This window comes from Bombina bombina, chromosome 7 (genome assembly GCF_027579735.1).
Source record: "Bombina bombina isolate aBomBom1 chromosome 7, aBomBom1.pri, whole genome shotgun sequence".
Lineage (NCBI taxonomy): Eukaryota > Metazoa > Chordata > Amphibia > Anura > Bombinatoridae > Bombina > Bombina bombina.
In genome coordinates this window covers 542,552,422-542,576,380 of record NC_069505.1, presented here as the reverse complement: position 1 = coordinate 542,576,380, position 23,959 = coordinate 542,552,422, and positions in this window count along the sequence as shown.

The window sequence follows — 23,959 nt, the reverse complement described above, 5'->3', positions numbered from 1 at the left end:
TAAACTAACCCCCTACTGTGATCCCCTAAAACCGCCACCATGTAACTGATCTATCCCCTAATGTGAACCCCTAAAACCGCCGCCATCTACCTGATCTATCCCCTAATCTGACCCCTTACACCGCCGCCAGCTATATTAATATTATTAACCCCTAATCTAATATCCATAAAGTAATAAGCTCTATTACCAGCCCTTAAAAGGGCCTTTTGCGGGGCTTTGCCCCAAAGTTAACAGCTCTTTTGCCCTATAACCTGTCCTCCCTACACCGCCGCCACCTATATTAATGGTATTAACCCCTAATGTAAGCCCCTTACACCGCCGCCATCTATATTAAAATTATTAACCCCTAATTTAATCTACCTACCCCGCCGCCAGCTATATTATCTATATTAACCCTAAGTATATTATAGTTAATATAGTTATTACATTATATATATTAACTATATTTACCCTAATTATATTAGGGTTAATATAGTTACTATAGTATTTATATTAACTTTATTAACTCTATCTAACCCTAACACCCCTAACTAAATTCTTATTAAATAAATCTAATTCATATTATAAACTAAAATATTCCTATTTAAATCTAAATACTTACCTATAAAATAAACCCTAAGATAGCTACAATATAATTAATAATTACACTGTAGCTATGTTAGGGTTTATATTTATTTTACAGGTAAATTGTTAATTATTTTAACTAGGTATAATAGCTATTAAATAGTTATGAACTATTTAATAGCTACCTAGTTAATATAATTACCCAATTAACTGTAAAATAAATCCTAACCTAAGTTACAAATACACCTACACTATCAATAAATTAAATAAACTACAAATATCTATCTAAAAATACAATTAAATAAACTAAACTAAATTACACAAACAAACACTAAATTACAAAAAATAAAAAAAAGATTACAAGATTTTTAAGCTAATTACACCTATTCTAAGCCCCCTAATAAAATAATAAACCCCCAAAATAAAAAAAAATTCCCTACCTTATTCTAAATAAAAAATAGTTCAAAGCTCTTTTACCTTACCAGCCCTTAAAAGGGCCTTTTGTGGGGGCATGCCCCAAAGAAAACTGCTCTTTTGCCTGAAAAAAACACACAATACCACCCCCCAACATTACAACCCACCACCCACATACCCCTAATCTAACCCAAACCCCCTTAAATAAACCTAACACTACCCCCCTGAAGATCTACCTACCTTGTATTCACCCCGCCGGGCAGAACTCTTCATCCGATCCGGGCGATGTCCAATCAAGCGGCAAAGAAGAATTCTTCATCCCAGCAATGTCTTTCTCCAAGCGGCAGCAAAGTCTTCTTCCATCGGGCAGCATCTTCCATCAAGCGGCATCTTCAATCTTCATTCTTCGCTCCTCCAACGCGGAGCATCCATCCCGGCCGACGACTGAACGACGAATGAGGTACCTTTAAATGACGACATCCAAGATGGCGTCCGTCAAATTCCGATTGGCTGATAGGATTCTATCAGCCAATCGGAATTAAGGTAGAAAAATCTGATTGGCTGATTGAATCAGCCAATCAGATTCAAGTTCAATCTGATTGGCTGATTGGTTCAGCCAATCGGATTAAACTTGAATCTGATTGGCTGATTCAATCAGCCAATCAGATTTTTCTACCTTAATTCCGATTGGCTGATAGAATCCTATCAGCCAATCGGAATTCGACGGACGCCATCTTGGATGACGTCATTTAAAGGTACCTCATTCGTCATTCAGTCGTTGGCCGGGATGGATGCTCCGCGTTGGAGGAGCGAAGAATGAAGATGGAAGATGCCACTTGATGGAAGATGCTGCCCGATGGAAGAAGACTTTGCTGCCGCTTGGAGAAAGACATCTCTGGGATGAAGAATTCTTCTTTGCCGCTTAATTGGACATCGCCCGGATCGGATGAAGAGTTCTGCCCGGCGGGGTGAATACAAGGTAGGGAGATCTTCAGGGGGGTAGTGTTAGGTTTATTTAAGGGGGTTTGGGTTAGATTAGGGGTATGTGGGTGGTGGGTTGTAATGTTGGGGGGTAGTATTGTGTTTTTTTTTCAGGCAAAAGAGCAGTTTTCTTTGGGGCATGCCCCTACAAAAGGCCCTTTTAAGGGCTGGTAAGGTAAAAGAGCTTTGAACTATTTTTAATTTAGAATAGGGTAGGGATTTTTTTTTTATTTTGGGGGTTTATTATTTTATTAGGGGGCTTAGAATAGGTGTAATTAGCTTAAAAATCTTGTAATCTTTTTTTTATGTTTTGTAATTTAGTGTTTGTTTTTTTTTGTAATTTAGTTTAGTTTATTTAATTGTATTTTTAGATAGATATTTGTAGTTTATTTAATTTATTGATAGTGTAGGTGTATTTGTAACTTAGGTTAGGATTTATTTTACAGGTAATTGGGTAATTATTTTAACTAGGTAGCTATTAAATAGTTCATAACTATTTAATAGCTATTATACCTAGTTAAAATAATTAACAATTTACCTGTAAAATAAATATAAACCCTAACATAGCTACAGTGTAATTATTAATTATATTGTAGCTATCTTAGGGTTTATTTTATAGGTAAGTATTTAGATTTAAATAGGAATATTTTAATTAATAATATTAATATTAGATTTATTTTAATAAGAGTTTAGTTAGGATGTTAGAGTTAGATAGGGTTATTATACTTAATATATATATATATATATATATATATATATATATATATATATATATATATATATATATATATATATATATATATATATATATATATATATATATATAATAACAATATTAACTATATTTACCCTAATATAATTAGGGTTAATATAGTTAATATATATAATATAATAACTATATTAACTATATTAACCCTAATATAATTAGGGTTAATATAGTTAATATAGCTGGCGGCGGTGTAGGGGGATTAGATTAGGGGTTAATACATTTATTATAGGTGGCCGCCGTGTAGGGGGATGTAGATTGTAGGCAAAAGAGCAGTTTACTTTGTGACAAAGCCCCGCCAAAAGCCCTTTTAAGGGCTGGCAAAAGAGCTGAATTCTTTGGGGCATGCCCCGCAAAAAGCCCTTTTAAGGGCTGGCAAAAGAGCTGTTACTTTGGGGCAATGCCACGCAAAAAGCCCTTTTCAGGGCTATTTGTAGGGTTAGACTTAGGTATAGTGGTAGGGATAGTTTAGTATTTTAGGGGTTAAATAATTTAATATAGATGGCGGCGGGGTAGGGGGATTAGATTAGGGGTTAATAATTTTAAAATAGATAGCGGCGGGGTAGGGGCTCACTTTAGGGGGTAGGTAAGGTAGATGGCGGCGGTTTTAGGGGCTCACTTTAGGGGGTTATAGATTTAATATAGCTGGCGGCGGTTTAGGGGTTAATAACTTTATTAGGTAGCGGCGGGCTCCGGGAGTGGCGGTTTAGGGGTTAATACATATTTTATTGTTAGGATAGTGAGGGGGGATAGCGGATAGAGGGTTAGACGTGTCGGGCTATCTTAGGGAGGCGTGTTAGACAGTGCGGGTGATTTAGACTTTAGTCAGGTTTTGTAGGCGCCGGCAGTTTCTAACGTGGCGCAAGTCACTGGCGACGCCAGAAATTTGTACTTGCGCAGATTTCTGGACATTGCTGGTTTATCAGACTTACGGCACGTTAGCATCTGACGGCGCCGTATATGGGATAGCTCGAGTTGCGAGCTGAAACTGCGGGCGACGCGGGTTCCCTCGCTTGTGCCGCAAACTCCGATCTATATCGGATCGCGCCCCTTATTCACTTAAGGTGCCACTTTCCTTGTGAGTAGTTTTTTGCACATCACTCTTATATTTGTTGTTTAAACGATTCACACTATGTTGGCGCCCCTTGATTATTTTCCATATTCCATTTAAGCATTCACACTATGGAATACATTGTTATAATATGTGTGAATGCACTAGAAGTTATACCTGGGCATTTCCCATTTATAAAGGAAAAGATAGGCATCTTGATCCACCTGGCTGTCCAGATTCAATTGGCACAAATGACAAGATTGTGTTGGATGTCCTCCTACCCTTGCTGAACAAAGGCTACAATTTATGGCTGGACAACTACTATACCAGCATAGATTTGTTTAAAAATGTATTCTATTTTGAAACCCTGGCCTGTAGCACAGTATGCAAAAATTGCAAAGGTTTTCTGCAGAAGTAGACATACGGCAAAAAATGTAGAGGCACAACATTAGCTTTAAGTTATGAGGAAGTGCTGGCCCTTCAGTACACTGACACAGAAGTGCACATGCAGTCCATAATGCCAATGTCTGTCAGAGGAATGGATGCACAAATCCAAAAATCAAAGTGCATTGATGAGTACAGTAAATATATGGGAAAATAGATTTAGCTAATCAATATATACAACCATATCTGACAGCGCAAAACCAAAACCTGGTACAACATTTTTTGCCATATATGTAACACAGATAGTCTATAATTCATATGTGCTGTACAAAAAAGCAGGGACAGGGCAGCCATTCATTTTCCTGGATTTTATAATAAATATTATATCAGATATTTTGTTTTATCAGACCCCTAAATCCTCCCACATTTAAATCAGAGAATGTCTAGAGACTTTGCGACAAGCACTTTCCTTATAGGATCCCGCACCCCCCACAACCCCCAGAAAGTCACCCCAGAAAAAGTGCAGTCTCCTACAAAAATAAAAAAGAGTTAGGAGGGACTATATCTACTATTGCCCTTCCTGCCCATCTCTATCTGGCCTGTGTATCACAGACTGTTTCAGAATCTACCATACAGAGTTAAACTTTAGATTCAAATGACTCTATGGCCTCTAGTTATCAAGCTGTCAACCTCAAATACGCTGGAATTCCGTAGCGTATTTGTGGCGAGGCTGATTCGCCTAAGTTATCCAGCCCTTTACACCAGCAAAAGTAGAATTTTGTGACGTAAGCTTTGATCCGCCGGACTTAGTCTGACAAAGATCGATTCTCACGTCACTCCAGATGTTCCGCACACAAGTTCGGCACAATCTGACTACTTTTAGGAGTTATCAAAAAACTAGCAGGTACGCTCAGCACTTTTCCGGCCCAGCGTACCTGGTTTTCAATCCACCGCCCTGGAGGCAGCGGATCCCATAGGAATCAATGGGAGGCTGACCATAGCGAAAGTTCATGTTCGCTGCTGCCCGACATCCCATTGATTCCTATGGGAATTGTCTGCACCTAACACCCTAACATGTACCCCGAGTCTAAACACCCCTAATCTGTCCCCCCTACACCGCCGCAACTAAATAAAGTTATTACCCCCTAAACCGCCACTCCCTGAGCCCACCGCCACTCTAAAAAACTGATTAACCCCTAAACCGCCGATCCCGGAGCCCACCACCACTCTAATAAACTGATTAACCCCTAATCTGCCGCTTCCGGACCCCGCCGCCACTCTAATAAACTGATTAACCCCTAAACCACCGCTCCCGGACCCCGCCACCACTCTAATAAACTGATTAACCCCTAAACCGCCGCTCCCGGACCCCGCCGCCACTATAATAAACTGATTAACCCCTAAACCGCCGCTCCCGGACCCCGCCGCCACAATAATAAATATGTTAACCCCTAAACCGCCGCTCCCGGACCCCGCCGCCACTATAATAAATTTATTACATTTATTATATAATAAATTTATTAACCCCTATCCTGCCCCCCTACACCGCCGCCACCTATAATACATTTATTAACCCCTATCCTGCCCCCCCTACACCGCCGGCACTATAATAAAATTATTATTAAATATTAGTTAAATACATCTAAATATTATAACTCTTATTAACTAAATTAATCCTATTTAAAACTAAATACTAACCTTTAAAATAAACCCTAATATAGCTACAATATAAATAATAATTATATTGTAGCTATTTTAGGATTTATTTTTATTTTACAGGCAAATTTCAATTTCTTTTAACTAGGTACAATAGCTATTAAATAGTTAACTATTTAATAGCTACCTAGTTAAAATAAAGAGAAATTTACCTGTAAAATAAAAACTAACCTAAGTTACAATTACACCTAACACTACACTATACTTAAATAAATTATTCCTATTTAAAACTAAATACTTACCTGTAAAATAAACCCTAAGATAGCTACAATGTAATTAATAATTACATTGTAGCTATTGTAGGATTTATATTTATTTTACAGGTAACTTTGTATTTATTTTAGCTAGTTAGAATAGTTATTAAATAGTTATTAACTATTTAATAACTACCTAGCTAAAAGAAATACAAAATTACCTGTAAAATAAATCCTAACCTAAGTTACAATTAAACTTAACACTACACTATCATTAAATTAATTAAATAAATTACCTACAAATAACTACAATTAAATACAATTAAATAAACTAACTAAAGTACAAAAAATAAAAAAAGCTAAGTTACAAAAAATAAAAAAAATAAGTTACAAACATTTCAAAAATATTACAACAATTTTAAGCTACTTACACCTAATCTAAGCCCCCTAATAAAATAACAAAGCCCCCCCAAAATAAAAAAATGCCCTACCCTATTCTACATTAAAAAGTTACCAGCTCTGTTACCTTACCAGCCCTTAAAAGGGCCTTTTGCCTGTAAAAAAAAAATACAACCCCCCCAACATTAAAACTCACCACCCACATACCCCTAATCTAACCCAACCCCCCCTTAAATAAACCTAACACTACCCCGCTGAAGATCATCCTACCTTTAGCCGTCTTCAGCTAGCCGACCACCGATGGAACAGAAGAGGAGATCCGCAGCGGCCGAAGTCTTCATCCAAGGGGCGCTGAAGTAGTCTTCCATCCGACTGAAGTCATCATCCAAGGGGCCCTGAAGAAGTCTTCCATCCGACTGAAGTCATCATCCAAGGGGCGCTGAAGAAGTCTTCCATCCGATTGAAGTCATCATCCAGGCGGCGTCTTCAATCTTCATCCATCCGGAGCGGAGCCATCTTCAGATGAGCCGACGCGGAGCCATCCTCTTCTACTGACAGACTAACGACGAATGATAGTTCCTTTAAGTGACGTCATCCAAGATGGCGTCCCTCGAATTCCGATTGGCTGATAGGATTCTATCAGCCAATCGGAATTAAGGTAGGAAAAATCTGATTGGCTGATTGAATCAGCCAATCAGATTGAAGTTCAATCGGATTGGCTGATCCAATCAGCCAATCAGATTGAGCTCGCATTCTATTGGCTGATCGGATAATATAAACAGTGAATGTGCAAAGTTTGTTGGAATAAGAAACAAACAACAACATGGGCACCACATGGCCAAGTATCATCTGTGATAAGATAAATGAGAAGGAAAAGTAGTTCAAGGTTTCTTTCCAAAGTATAATAGAAGGACCTTATTGGGACCCTTTTTTAATATTTGTTTTGATTTTTTTCTAAATTTATTTTTGTTTGCTGCTTGTGTTAGGCATCCCCTAAGGTTTATAGTGTAACCCTTTTGGAATATTCAGGGTTGTCTACTTTTGTAAATGATATGCCATGATGGGGGTAGTTTTCATTCCTGGGCTGCTATACTGTCTCAAAGTCGACATAAGCCCAAAAAATCAATGTGTAAAATGTCAATGTAAATGTGCAGGCCCCATATTTGGCCCTGTAACGTCTTGAAACCCCTTAAAATCTAAACATGAGAGACACTTTTGTACTCCTAAGACATAGATGCAGACAAATATGGATGTTTTATAGCAGTAAACCATATAACGATGATGATATAAACAGTGAAAATGCAATATAAATTATGCATTGACTCGCACCACTCCACTTATTATAGCTAACTCATTCGAGTGATCTGATTTGTAAGTTAATATCAGATCAACTCTGTGCTCGGGGGGAAAAATTATTTAAATAACACTAAGGAGAAAAACTGTGGGAAAGAAATTCCATACAGTAAGATCCCTTTATCCGGCACCAGAATATAGGGTTAAATTTACAAAAAACTAGTGATTCTGTTAAAGGATGGCATCCCTCTATAGTCTCTATTCACCATGGATTAAAGTATGAATACTAGCATACCTTAACATCAACCATACATTGTACAATGATCATTCATACATAACGAACGTGGGCCCACTTGTTTTATAACTTTAGTTGAAATAGAAACAATAAAGTTCATATAGACAAGAAACTGTTCCTGGTTTGTATCCAAATAGGACTTAAACATGTATCCAAGAAAGCTGTATTTCTTAAATGTTCCAATTGTTGTTTCAGCCATAGGGCTCCATGTACAAAGCAGCGAAAGATGCTCCGGAGCCTTTGCGGGGCAGGTTCGCATATGCGAGCCTGCTTCCCGCAATGTAAGAAGCAGCGGTCATTAGACCGCTGCTTCCTACACCCTACGCCACCTCTTAGGTGGCGAAGCAAAATCACAGAGAGCACGCTCACTCTCGGTGATTGACAGCCCCTTCAGTCGCGTGATTGGCCGCGCGATTGAAGGGGCGGGCATTACACACTCCGTTATAGTGTATAACGTTCTTGTAAATAATAGGGCTTGAATGAAATGTTCACTTTGTGTAAAGGTACAAGAGTGGGACTTATCTCTCGAGGAGTTATAGTGTTGTTAACCGTGCTTTTTGTTTAATTGATTTATATGAGTTAGGTTAGAATTGTAACATTATCCAATGCAATTAGGGAGTGTGTGACACCTCAACGGATTATGGCTTATGTAGCTATGCTTCCGCACACCTTGCTAGGCTGTCTCTTCAACCCCGCTGTCTGTGAACATTTCAATAGATGTTGAACTTTACCTTGATTGTAGTTTACATTATTCTTTTCCTCCCCTCATGGGGAATACTCACATGACCACTCTAGCTACGGGTTTCTTCCAACTCACAACGAGTGTGCCTCGCTCTGTACCGCCGCACTCCTTCGTTGGATCAGCATGGTGTTGAGGGCTCAGCTGCAGCCCTCAGTTTGATTGACTCTCAGCTACACGCGTTTCACCCTTAGTGGTGATGTATACAGGGCTTCGTCCGGCTTGATTACCATTGGTCATAGTTCTGACTTTTGTACCGTTATTTTGTTCTGCCCTTTTGGTGAAATATTAGCATACTCATATGGCACTTTTCGATGCTTATAACTAAATTCATCCATGGTTTTTTTGGGGGTTAACTCTTTCAATTTAATTTCATTTACATTGAAAAAACTTAATTTGTATTGTTAAAATCTTAACGTATACACTTCTTACTGTGAATTCTAAACATTAAAGAACAAGACCCACATTATATGTTGCTATTTCTTGCTTTTCTTAAATGTTACTTTTCAGAATTCAAAGTCGTATATGTATATACAATTATCACTTTTGTTCTTCAACAATTTTAATTTCATGTTATGCAGTTTTTTTATTTCTATTTCAATACATGATATTTACACTGAATTTAAATTTATGAGTGTTCATGATTTGATGCAACTTTTAGTTTATTAGAAATTCTAAAATCAAGGGAAAGAAACATAATTGGTGTTACCATTTCTACATTAAGGTTTTTTGGGATTTTGAGACCCTATAGCTTTATCCTTTACTACAGTGATATAATTTATCATTTCTTTGTTCATGTATCTACTTTCTCACTACCCAAAAATTATTTCTCTTAAGTATTTACTTATACAGCACAAGATACTATAATCCTAAAAATAAAAAAAAAGGAGCATAATTTATCTCTTCATTTAAACCGTAAGGCTTCAGGGCTCTGAGATCATATATCCACCTGCATTCTTTTTGCAGTAATATTTTATCTAGGTTGCCACCTCTCATTGATATTTCTACTTTCTCTAAACCCAAGAATCTTAGCATTTCTTCATTACTATTATGAAATAATTTAAAGTGCCTTGCTACACTACTTGTTTTCACTTCATTTGAGATGTCTCTTTTATGTTCCTTGATTCTTTCCTTCTATTCTCGATAGGTTTTTCCCACGTAATACATGGGACAACAACAAAAAAACAGGTAAATGATCCCCTCACTTCAACAGTTGATTTTTCCTTTTATTTTATAGTTATGCCCATATTTATCAACAAAATAAGTACCTTGTTGCATATTGCAGCAGACTGAGCATTTTCTGCATTTTGAGTTTCCTTCTTTTTCCTGATATCTCTGTAGTCAATTATCTTTTGTTGTATCTGTAAAATGACTTTGAACTAATCTATCTTTAAGATTAGGGGCCCTACAAGCTGACATTAGGGGTCTATCTCCTACAAACTTTACAATGTCTCTATCTAATGTAAGGACTGGCCAATGTTTCTGTAGTACGGCTCTGAAGTCTTGCCACTTATTATTGAAAATTGAAATAAATCTAATTTTATTTTCCTTATCAGTCTCTTTTTCCTTATACAGTAATTCTTCTCTATTACTTTTAATAGCAAAAGTGTAAGCTTGCTTCAAGGTATTCTGAGAATATCCTCTATCTTCAAATCTATTTCTTAAAGACCTTGCTTCCTCTTTAAATGTTTTGGACTCTGTACAATTCCTACAATGTCTTAAATATTGCCCTTTAGGGATATTTTTGATCAAAGAGGGGGGGGGGGGGGTGGTGGTGGCTGTCTGCCATTAATAAAGTATTTCCTGCTGTCTTTTTCCTAAATGTGTTAGTTATTATCTTATCATTTTGTACTGTAATCCTGAAATCCAAGAATGTAATTTCTTTTTTATTAAATTTATATGTAAATTTTAGATTGTAGTTATTTATATTGAGTGCTCTCATAAAATCATGTAACATTTGCTTAGTTCCTGACCAGAATAATAGGATGTCATCTATGAAGCGAAGCCAGAGTTTTATATTTTCACCCTGGCCTCCCCCATAGATGACATCTTTTTCCCATTTGCCTAAATAAAGGCATGCATAGGTAGGGGCACAGCAAGTTCCCATCGCTGTGCCCCTTACCTGCTGATAGAATTTGCCCCCAAATGTGAAAAAATTGTGTTCTAACACAAAGCTTAGTAGTTTGTTTACAAATGTTGTGTGCCTTGAGAACAGGTGGACCCTTTGTTCCAAAAAATATTCACATGCTGCAATGCCTTCTTTGTGTGGTATAGATGAATATAATGATTCTACATCTATTGCCACTAGTATCCAACTGTTCTCAAAACACATCCCTTCAATGATTTTTAATACATCCTGAGTATCTTTCACATAAGATGGCAAACTCAATAAGCTTGGCCTCAATATATAATCAATGTATTGTGATGCCTTTTCAGGGAGCCCTGACCAGAAATGATTGGTCTTCCTGGAGGTGGTAATTTATTTTTGTGAACTTTTGGTATTGTGTAAAATGTTGCTAGTTTTGGAAATTTTACTTTTAGGAATTCTGCTTCCATTTTATTTAACAAACCATCCTGTACCCCCTCCTAGATCAAGTTTTCCAGAATATCGTTATACATTTCTGTTGGATTTCTTTTCAAAATCATATATTGTTTTCTATCTAAAAGTTGCATATAGAGCATTCTTTCACATAGTCTATTGAATTCAATATTACTACATTTCCGCCCTTATCGGCCGGCTTTATAGTAATAGTTTTATCATTAATTAAAGCTTTCAAAGCTTTTCTTTGATTTTCTGTTAAATTATCCCTAAATGCTGTTTCAATATTTAATGAATCAATATCTGATTCAACTAGTTTAACAAAGTTATTCACACATGTCACCTGTGATACAGCTGGCATGTATGAAGAACTATTTCTAAGAATTGTATGTCCAATTTTCTTTACTTCCAAATTAGAAGATATTTCATCTGCTAGTTCTTCCAATTGTGCTAAAGTTACCCTGTCATTAATATCCAATATTTCATTTGAATTTTTATTTTTTTTGATGGAAAACTTTTCTTAATACTATTTTCCTTGCAAACATAAGTACATCCTTAACAATTTCAAATGTATTGCATTAATTCATAGGTACAAAGTTTAGCCCTTTTTGTAGTAATGTAATTTCATTATCAGTTAGTTTTCTAGCAGACAAATTTATCACATCTCTTTTTATTTCTGTGTTTGCTGATTCCTTAATAGATATCTCTGTTGTCTTTCTACAGAATCCTCTCTTATGTTTTTTCCCCCTCTCCTTGTCTTCTTGTTCTTCTCCTTAATAAAAAAACCCTCTTCTATTAGCATTACCTCTTCTTCTAAAATTATTAGAAACTGTACTTGAAGTATCTGATTCTGAACTACTGGATTGTAAATTAGTATAGTCATAAACTTTGCCTTCCTGGTAGTCCCCCCAGTCTTTTTGAAATTTTCTTTTTTTCCTATATTTTATTTCTTCATGGATCTTTCTCATCTCCATTTTTTCCAAATCTATTTGTCTGCGATATTCTTCTAGACTTTCCTATGTTTTCAAAGTTAATTCAATTTCTTTTATTTCCTGTTCTATTTTATGTTTCTTTAGTTCATTTTCACCTAACATCAATTTCATCCAATTCAAAGAACATTCATTTGCATATTCTTCCCATTTCTGCTTAAAGTTTTCTGTCAGAGGATCATTTAAATTTGTTCCCGGTTTCTTTCTAATCCTAAAGCCTCTAGGTATCATTTTTGCCTCAGTGTATTTAGTTAAACTTGAGATTTCCCATCTAAATTTTTGTTCTTTTAATAGTTTTTGTTTATAATCCTTAAAGGATTTATATATATTATCAGTTACATTTGTTTCACTATTCACACTTGTGTCTGTAGTAGAAAATGTTTCTGCCATATCATATTCACTAGTTTTTTGTAAATTTAACCCTATACTCTGGTGCCGGATAAAGGGATCTTAATGTGTGGAATTTCTTTCCCACAGTTTTTCTCCTTAGTGTTATTTAAATAATTTCCCCCCCCCCCGAGCACAGAGTTGATCTGATATTAACTTACAAATCAGATCACTCGAATGAGTTAGCAAGTGGAGTGGTGCGAGTCAATGCATAATTTATATTTATAACCTCTGATCCAATATTGGATCTTTCTTCTTTTTGAAGTTGCACACTTCCTAATTTAGCTGATTCTAGTAAAGGTAGTCATTCCACATAGTGTTTGCAGTATGGCATTCTTTAATGAACCAGAATGGGAATATGATATCATATCATAGAATTCTATCATCCAATCGGAATTAAGGTAGGAAAAATCTGATTGGCTGGCTGATCCAATCAGCCAATCAGATTGAGCTTGCATTCTATTGGCTGATCGGAACAGCCAATAGAATGCCAGCTCAATCTGATTGGCTGATTGGATCAGTCAATCGGATTGAACTTGAATCTGATTGGCTGGTTTAATCAGCCAATCAGATTTTTCCTACCTTAATTCCGATTGGCTGATAGAATCCTATCAGCCAATCGAAATTCGAGGGAAGCCATCTTGGATGACGTCATTTAAAGGAACCTTCATTCGGCAAGTAAGCGTCGGTTGAAGAGGATGGATCTGCGTCGGCTGGAAGAAGATGGCTCCGCTCCGGATGGATGAGGATAGAAGATGCCGCTTGGATGAAGATGTCTGCCGGTCCGGATGTCCTCTTCTGCCCGGATAGGATGAAAACTTCTGCCGCTCCGGATGCTCTCTTTTGGTCCATCGGTGCCCGACTGGGTGAACACGACTCAAGGTAGGGAGATCTTCGGGGGGGTAGTGTTAGGTTTATTTAAGGGGGGTTTGGGTTAGAGTAGGGGTATGTGGGTGGTGGGTTTTAATGTTGGGGGGGTTGTATTTTTTTTTACAGGCAAAAGAGCTGATTACTTAGGGGCATGCCCCACAAAAAGCCCTTTTAAGGGCTGGTAAAAGAGCTGGTTACTTTTTAATTTAGAATAGGGTAGGGACCTTTATTATTTTGTGGGGCTTTTTTATTTTATTAGGGGGCTTAGACTAGGTGTAATTAGCCTAATATTCTTGTAATCTTTTTTTATTTTTTTGTAATTTAGTTTAGTTTATTTAATTGTATGTAATTGTAGTTAATTTATTTAATTAATTTATTGATAGTGTAGTGTTAGGTTTAATTGTAACTTAGGTTAAGATTTATTTTACAGGTAATTTTTTAATTATTTTAACTAGGTAGCTATTAAATAGTTAATAACTATTTAATAGCTATTGTACCTAGTTAAAATAAATACAAAGTTGCCTGTAAAATAATTATAAATCCTAAAATAGCTACAATATAATTATTCGTTATATTGTAGCTATATTAGGGTTTATTTTACAGGTAAGTATTTAGTTTTAAATAGGAATACTTTAGTTAATAAGATTTAATTTATTTCGTTAGATAAAAATTATATTTAACTTAGGGGGGTGTTAGGGTTAGGGTTCGACTTAGCTTTAGGGGTTAATACATTTATTAGAGTAGCAGCGAGGTCCGGTCGGCAGATTAGGGGTTAATACTTGAAGTTAGGTGGCGACAACATTGGGGGGGGCAGATTAGGGGTTAATACTATTTATTATAGGGTTTGCAAGGCGGGAGTGCGGCGGTTTAGGGGTTAATAACTTTATTAGAGTAGCGGCAAGGTCTGGTCGGCAGATTAGGGGTTAATAAGTGTAGGTAAGGTAGTGGCAACATTGGGGGGGGCAGATTAGGGGTTAATAAATATAGGGTTGGCGATGTTAGGGGCAGCAGATTAGCGGTACATAGGTATAATGTAGGTTGCGGCGTTGTCCAGAGCAGCAGATTAGGGGTTAATAGTATGATGCAGGTGTCAGCGATAGCGGGGCCAGCAGATTAGGGGTTAATGAGTGTAAGGTTAGGGGTGTTTAGACTCGGGGTACATGTTAGGGTGTTAAGTGCAGACTTAGAAAGTGTTTCCCCATAGGAAACAATGGGGCTGCGTTGGGAGCTTAACGCTGCTTTTTTGCAGGTGTTTTTTCATCCCAAACTGCCCCATTGTTTCCTATGGGGAAATCGTGTACGAGCATGTTTTAGCTGCTTACCACTACCGTAAGCAACGCTGGTATTAAGGGTTGAAGTGGAGCTAAGTTAGGCTCAGCGCACCCTTTTTTGAGCCTAACGCAGCAACTCAGACAACTCTAAATACCAGCGTTGTCTTAAGGGTGCATTGGGAAAAAAAGCAGCATTAGCTACGTGGGTCTTTACCGACAAAACTCTAAATCTAGCCGAATGTTTGTCACAACACCTGGCCAAATTTAGTGGTCATATTTGTTTTGCATTTTTCACACAAAATGGCTACAAAAATAGACTGGACATACCCTTTTAGAATACTTTGGGTTGACTACTTTTGCAAATGGTATTCCATGATCTGGGTCATTTTCATTACTGGACTGCCATACTGTCTCTAAGGTGACTTTGGCCCAGAAAATCAGTGTGTAAAATTTCCATGCATGAAGACTAAATTGGGCTGGCCCCATATTTAGCCCTGAAACTTCACAAAACCCCATAAAACCTTTACATGGGGGTAGTGTTGTACTTGTAAGACATTAATGCACACAAGTATAGGTGTTTTATTGCAGTAAAACATATAAGGATGATGATATAATCAGCGAAAATGCAGTGTTTGTGTGAAAAACAGACAACAAAAAGCAGACCACTAAATTTGGCCAGGTATTGTGATTAAGTGGATACAAAAGAAGACTAGAAATTCCTCTTTCTGAATACCATAGGTTGACTAATTTTGCAAATTGTATGCCATGATGGGGTCATTTCCATTCTTTGGCTGTCATACTGTCTCAATGGTGACATAGGTTTAGAAAAACAATGTGTCAAATTTCCTTTTAAATGAGCAGGCCCCTATAATTGGCCCTATAACCTGAAATTCCATAAAACCTTTACATGGAGGTAATATTGTACTTGTGCAAGCAGCTTTTATACAAGTATCTGCAGATACTACAAACTGGGACTGCTCACTAAGGTAATCAGTTTAAAAAATGCTGCAGCTCACTGGGATTAGTTTGGCCTGATGTATAAGCACCAATCATTCAATCACTAAGTGCTCCACTTCTCATATGGGACATATCTGCAATAGAACAGTTTCAATGTTATATTGAGGCATGCATGATGAACTAATGGCCTCTATCGTTCTATTAACTGTGTTACTACCAGCTTAGAACCCAGATTCTACATGTATGATATCATTGATTTTCTGCACAACACAATTATTTGTTTTTTTTCCTATTGGTGATGGGGTATTCTAATGCTCAAGCATAATAAATTACATGATTGGTATAGCTCTAGTGTGGCCTTTGTCATTCTTTAGCAGTTTATTATTTTATAATTGCTCTTTCTATTTGTATTTCTTTATATAAAAATATATATAACCACTAAATTTGGCCAGGTGTTGTGACTAAGTAGCTAAAAAAAGGCAGGACATACCCCTGGAATACACTTGGTTATCTACTTTTGCAAATGGTATGCCGTGATAGGGTAATCTTCATTCCAGGGCTGCCATACTGTCTCAAAGATGACATAGGCCCAGAAAATCAGTGTGTCAAATATCTATGTAAATTGACAGGCCACATATTTGGGTCTGATGCAACCCGCAATCCTCAAAAACCTGTACTTGAGGGTATAGTTGTTTTTGTGGGACATTGTTGAGCACAATATGGGTGTTTTATTTCAGGATTATGATATTCACAATAAAAAAATTAGAAAATTAAAAAACATAACATTTCTTAATATCTCACACTTTAATTATGAAATTATAAAATTATAGTTCATATATATGATGATATAGTATGATGTCAAAATAATGCCCCATTTGTCCTTTAAAAAAATATATATAATAAATATTGGTGCACTTAAATATGATTAAATGAACATATAACTCAAATTCTAGGTTTTGTTTACGTTCAGAATGTTGACAAGTGCCTCCATGCTGAAGGGGTTAAAAGGAATATAGTACAGAGTAGTGTGCAAAATTTTAGGCTGGTGGGAAAAAAATGCTGTAAAGTGAGAACGCTTTAAAAAGAGAAATGTCAATAGTTTACTTAACTAGGGATAGGCGAATGTGCTTAAAGTGTAATTCATTTGATAGAACGAATAGTCCTGTGGACATTAATTTTGAACAATCAATTGTTGATAAGAATAGAAATCCATTCAAATTTGGTAATCAAATGTTATTTCCAGTTTTCGATTGTTAATTTATTTATTTTTTGTTTTTTTTTTCTCTTTCCCCCAAATTTTTTTTATTGAGGTTTCTGAAACATACATGACATAATAAGACTCTAATATTCACAAAACTTGTTACATTCAGACCAAGATAAGAGGTTGTGTATCCATTAACAAGTATAATAGAAATAATTACAGCTGGACATCATATAAATGGTCCAATGTCTAACATTGGGTAACAATATAACCTAATGACAGAGTAAGTCCTATGGGTCCACGCTAGGGATAGTACAAGGAAATATGGTCTATTATAGATTCAAGTCTATGTAGTAGGAACCTCATTGTTTATGATTTGAATAACAGTATAGTAACCTCAGCTCAAATATAATAAATGTCAGATGGAAAGGAACACTTATAGAAGTTATCAGCGACCTGGGAGATTACTTATTAGTGGAAAATGGTTAGTAAAGGCTTCCACAAGGGTTTTAGAGTATATATAATGTGAGCTGCGGTAGGAAAAGGGGAGATAAATGGTGGGATACAGTGGGCAAGAGCCGCTCAGAAAGAGTAAGGGGGGGGGGAAGGGGCAGGACTCTCTAAATTAAGGAGGTCGAATAATATAATCAATGAGGGGAAAATAAGCGGCTTAGGAAAAGATTTTAATACCTATTTTAGCCAACTGTAATATACTAATTGTAAGTAGGTTTGGTGTTGAAAGTTCAGTGGTTATCTTGCATGAGAAAGATGCATTAATAAATCATTGGACCTGGAGTAAATTATAAAAAAGGGAGATAAGGACCTATAGATCAAATCTCAATTGGGTCTTGCTAACAGCGGGAAATACGGGTAGTAGCTGACTCTCTATAAATGAGAGTCTTTGGTACGTATTAGTCCTAGAGGAACAAAGTTTCAAGGTGCTAATTAGAGTTGTCAGGACTAACGCTTGTTAATCTCTCCTATTTTAAGTAGCTTTTTAGGGAGGTAGCATTACGTCAAGTGAAGGTAATTAAAAATGAAGTATGTTCCATAATTAAGGTTAGAGACCAAGGTCTACTATGCATAAACGTTCTAGTTCCTTGAGAATTTAAAGGTAACTTGTCTTGCATTCTAGTCCCCTAGTCTACACATGTGGATATATATCTTATAATCTTAGAGAGATGTACACTAAACAATGTTAATAAGCACTAACATACAATAATATATAATAATGACTACAAAGGTGCCTAACCATAACAACAATATTAACTCTGTGATCTAGAGGAGCTTTGGAGTTAACTAACGTCTAATTTGAAACTCTTATTACATGTAAATGGGTGCAAATAATGTACATCTTATATTCTACTGTAGATACAGGGAGTGCAGAATTATTAGGCAAATGAGTATTTTGACCACATCATCCTCTTTATGCATGTTGTCTTACTCCAAGCTGTATAGGCTCGAAAGCCTACTACCAATTAAGCATATTAGGTGATGTGCATCTCTGTAATGAGAAGGGGTGTGGTCTAATGACATCAACACCCTATATTAGGTGTGCATAATTATTAGGCAACTTCCTTTCCTTTGGCAAAATGGGTCAAAAGAAGGACTTGACAGGCTCAGAAAAGTCAAAAATAGTGAGATATCTTGCAGAGGGATGCAGCACTCTTAAAATTGCAAAGCTTCTGAAGCGTGATCATCGAACAATCAAGCGTTTCATTCAAAATAGTCAACAGGGTCGCAAGAAGCGTGTGGAAAAACCAAGGCGCAAAATAACTGCCCATGAACTGAGAAAAGTCAAGCGTGCAGCTGCCAAGATGCCACTTGCCACCAGTTTGGCCATATTTCAGAGCTGCAACATCACTGGAGTGCCCAAAAGCACAAGGTGTGCAATACTCAGAGACATGGCCAAGGTAAGAAAGGCTGAAAGACGACCACCACTGAACAAGACACACAAGCTGAAACGTCAAGACTGGGCCAAGAAATATCTCAAGACTGATTTTTCTAAGGTTTTATGGACTGATGAAATGAGAATGAGTCTTGATGGACCAGATGGATGGGCCCGTGGCTGGATTGGTAAAGGGCAGAGAGCTCCAGTCCGACTCAGATGCCAGCAAGGTGGAGGTGGAGTACTGGTTTGGGCTGGTATCATCAAAGATGAGCTTGTGGGGCCTTTTCGGGTTGAGGATGGAGTCAAGCTCAACTCCCAGTCCTACTGCCAGTTTCTGGAAGACACCTTCTTCAAGCAGTGGTACAGGAGAAGTCTGCATCCTTCAAGAAAAACATGATTTTCATGCAGGACAATGCTCCATCACACGCGTCCAAGTACTCCACAGCGTGGCTGGCAAGAAAGGGTATAAAAAAAGAAAATCTAATGACATGGCCTCCTTGTTCACCTGATCTGAACCCCATTGAGAACCTACGGTCCATCATCAAATGTGAGATTTACAAGGAGGGAAAACAGTACACCTCTCTGAACAGTGTCTGGGAGGCTGTGGTTGCTGCTGCACACAATGTTGATGGTGAACAGATCAAAACACTGACAGAATCCATGGATGGCAGGCTTTTGAGTGTCCTTGCAAAGAAAGGTGGCTATATTGGTCACTGATTTGTTTTGTTTTGTTTTTGAATGTCAGAAATGTATATTTGTGAATGTTGAGATGTTATATTGGTTTCACTGGTAAAAATAAATAATTGAAATGGGTATATATTTGTTTTTTGTTAAGTTGCCTAATAATTATGCACAGTAATAGTCACCTGCACATACAGATATCCCCCTAAAATAGCTATAACTAAAAACAAACTAAAAACTACTTCCAAAACTATTCAGCTTTGATATTAATGAGTTTTTTGGGTTCATTGAGAACATGGTTGTTGTTCAATAATAAAATTAATCCTCAAAAATACAACTTGCCTAATAATTCTGCACTCCCTGTATATATAGAAACAAAAAACAAAAAAAACAAAAGGACAAACATATGGCAGCAGACAATTAAAGAGTTACTAAACATACAGTGGATTCTGTGTAGGCTGAACACAGTCATATAGGATTTTAATATAATAATGACCTGTTTTGTAGCGTAGCATATATACTTAGCCTCTATTGGCTGCCCCTCATTGCCCACTATATGCGTGATCCATAACCGAGAAGAGCCATGTGGAACCACATATTCCATGACAAGGAATGTGAACCTATGACAATAAGCAATGGGTACTTTAATGGAGCCCAGAGATTACTCAGAATTTGAAAAATCAGAGTGGGCTATTGTAATCCGCGATATGAATGTAGCATAATTGTGAGGTTATCTTGGGAACTGTTGGGAAGGGGTGTAGTGGGACATATATCAGAGCTACTCACACATTGGGCAGCTCGCATATAAATGGGTTTAAGCATGAGTCATGTTGCAAATGGTTACTCTAAATTAATCTAGATAGATGCTAATATTATTTATTACTCATATAGAGGATATGTTTACCTCCCTGGATATAGAAACTATTGGTGAACCATAGGTAAACATGGTTAAAGGGACATTAAACACTTTGAGATGGTAATATAAAATGATAAATTGTATATATAAAACAACTCTGCAATATACTTTTATTATTTATTTTGTCCTCTTTGCCTGTAATTCCATTCTGAAAATGTGAGCTTTTCAGTTCCTGTTAGAAATGGAAGTGCAGAACACTGTTAAATCCAGCACAACCATTGGCTGCACATTCTAGTGACCTATTTATAACTGACCCTAATTGGCCACAGCAGAGAAGGTAACACAAGTTACAACATGGCAGCTCCCACTGTTTTATAGACACTAAAACTTTACACTTATTTTGTCACTTTTTAAACAACTAATGAAACTTTAAAAAATACATCTACAAGTTAGTCATGGACTAATCTTTTCTTTGAATGCATCATTCTATCTAGCATGTATTTAGTGTTTAATGTCCCTTTAAGTAAACACAAACAATAGAAACTCTCAGCATAACAGCCATTATGGCCAACGAGAAATAACAATGTCTAGGGTGCTGGTAGTCGGATCTTATGTTATATTCGGTTGTCTACTAGTGCTAGTGTCCCTTAATGCCACCTCATATGTCAGGCAGATGAACCGTGTCAATCAACTCCCGGATCAAAGGAAGTATCACAGCTTAGAGATTGATGTATTGCGTGATGCTGCATATATAGTGTACCCAAGTCATTGTGTGCAGTCAGGCACATGTGGCTCGGCAATGGCTCCTGAGTAATGATTTATGATATCTCGTTCTTCTAAGATGGAGAACTTGCAGGCAGAATCAGGTGGTTAGATTTGATGGGGTCTTCTGCGCTTGATTCAGCTGAGTAGATTGCTGGGCTGTAGTGACAGTGCTATCTCCGGGCTTATACTGTTATGTCACCACTCCGGGAACTAGATGCGTAGAGAGGGAAAGATCCAAAGTAGCCTTCGTTGGTTTGGAAGTGAAACCCTCTTCCTTGTCCCTCATACAGGCCACAGCTTGCAATGATAAGAGGATTGGATAGCTGGAGGAGTTCATAGGAATGTACCGGATAGTGCATGTGGGTCCACTGTGCTGTGTTTGACTATCCCCCTCTTGCTCTTCTTGGTCTCCTCTCACCGGAGTCACTGCTCCCATGGTGTGCATGTCATCCCCAGTACGCAGCAAGTGGATATCAGCAGAGAGCTGGCTATATCGTAAGTCCATTCGTTGTCCTAGATCCTCAAGGAGGGCTAGTGCTGTAGTTATCTCCACCTCCATATTTTGCTGCGGGAAGTCTGAATGCGGCGGGGGGAAGAGATAGTGTAAAGGCGATTAACGGTCTTTTCAGCAGATATCCCAAGTTATATGATCCGATGAGTCCCCTGAAATAGTTTCACTCAGTGGAGCGGAGCAAGAATAATATTATCAATCACATAGTGGGCCCTCGCCACGTTTTCAACATTCCAAGATCACTTACTCACGCTGTCGAGTGGGGATGGAAAGATATATTTCCATTGCATGTTGTTTCGGCAGACCAAATATAAAGATATTCTAGGCAGATATTGAATAGCTTAATTATTAGATTAGGATGTCAGAACTCCACTTTCATTTTTAAATGTTCATAATTGGATCAAATATCAACATTTGAAACTTTAAATGTAACATTCAATTTAACAAATACTATTCAGAAGTTCACAAGGTCATGTGATAGGGAAATGAGTAAATTGATACATAATAGATACACATATATCAATTCAATTCCAATGTTAGAAATACTATTACATTAAAATGAATGTTAGAATGTTGTATAAGTATTCAAAATTTGAAACAAACGAACAAATTTGTTAAAATTTATTTCATTTTTCGAATGTAACAAAACATTCACCCATCCTTATTCAGCTCCAAAATAGCATAAATTCTTCTAGGCTGTTCCAAACATCTTGGAGAACTAACCACAGTTCTTTCAAGTGTCAATTTTAATTGAACCATACAAAAATAAAATCATGCATTTTGCATTGAACTGGTGCTAAATGTGGGACAATAAATTGTGTTAATAACTTCCATGCGGCTTTTTACTATGTAGACAATAGAAAATCTTTTTTTTCTTCTCATATTATGATATTTCTGTAAACAAAATGTAATTTCTACAAATGCTTAGAGCTAAATTATGAGTTGCAGGCTGTTGCAAGTGGGATTTATCTCAGCTCTAGGTGCGTGTCAAAAGTAGTGCAGTATTAGAGTTGAAAGTAAAAGAATTCACTTGAGCAGAATTGAATTTAATGCGTTTTGGGATAGCACGATCCCAGAGCTCTGGTTAACTGCTACCTGAGACAAAAAAGTTTCAGAAAACACATTAAAAATACATTTTAAAGTTCTGTTACATTCATAATAATACTAACTATTAAAAATTATAAGGGCTCAAAGATATGAGGACTCAGGCATTAAAAAACGCTACAAAGGGTTTTAATCTAGAGGTACACACATACACTTAGGGGTTAATAGTGTAGAGGGGTACTTTGCGGTGGGCTATGTGGCAGTTAGGGGTTAAAAGTGTAGAGGGTTATTTTACGATGTGGGGGTGTGGCAGTTTAACCCCTTAATGACCAAGGACGTACGCCACACGTCCTCAAAAAAAATACAGTTAATGACCGAGGACGTGTGGCGTACGTCCTTGGTCTGGAAAGCAGCTTGAAGCGATCCTGCTCGCTTCCAGCTGCTTTCCGGTTATTGCAGTGATGCCTCGATATTGAGGCATCCTGCAATAACCCCCCTTGGCCATCCGATGCAGAGAGAGCCACTCTGTGGCCCTCTCTGCACCGGACATCGGTGGCCGGTATCGTTGGTGGGTGGGAGCAATTCTGGGAGGCGGGTGGGCGGCCATCGATGTGCCGAGTGGAGTGGACGGGGGCGGGATCGGTGGCGGGACAGACGGGGCGGGAGCGGGAGGGAACCGCTACACTGCAGAAAAAAAAATTAAGAAACGTTAAAAAAAATATATATATATATTTAACAAAATAAATGATCATCTAAGGGTTCTGGAAGGGGTGGGGGGTTGGTCTTGGGGGGGGGGGAACCTACACTACAGAAATGGGCAATAAAAAAAACAAAAGACATACTTTTTGTTACCAAACTGGGTACTGGCAGACAGCTGCCAGTACCCAAGATGGCGCCCATTAAGGCAGAGGGAGAGGGTTAGAAAGGTGTTTGGTGGGGGATCAGTGAGGTTGGGGGCTAAGGGGGGATCCTACACAGCAGCATATGTAAATATGCCACAAAAAAAGCCCAAATATAGCTTTTATTTTAGTACTGGCAGAGTTTCTGCCAGTACTTAAGATTGCTGGGACAATTGTGGGGTGGGGGAGGGAAGAGAGCTGTTTGGGAGGGATCAGGGGGTCTGATGTTTTAGGTGGGAGGCTGAGCTCTACACTAAAGCTAAAATTAACCCTGCAAGCTCCCTACAAGCTACATAATTAAC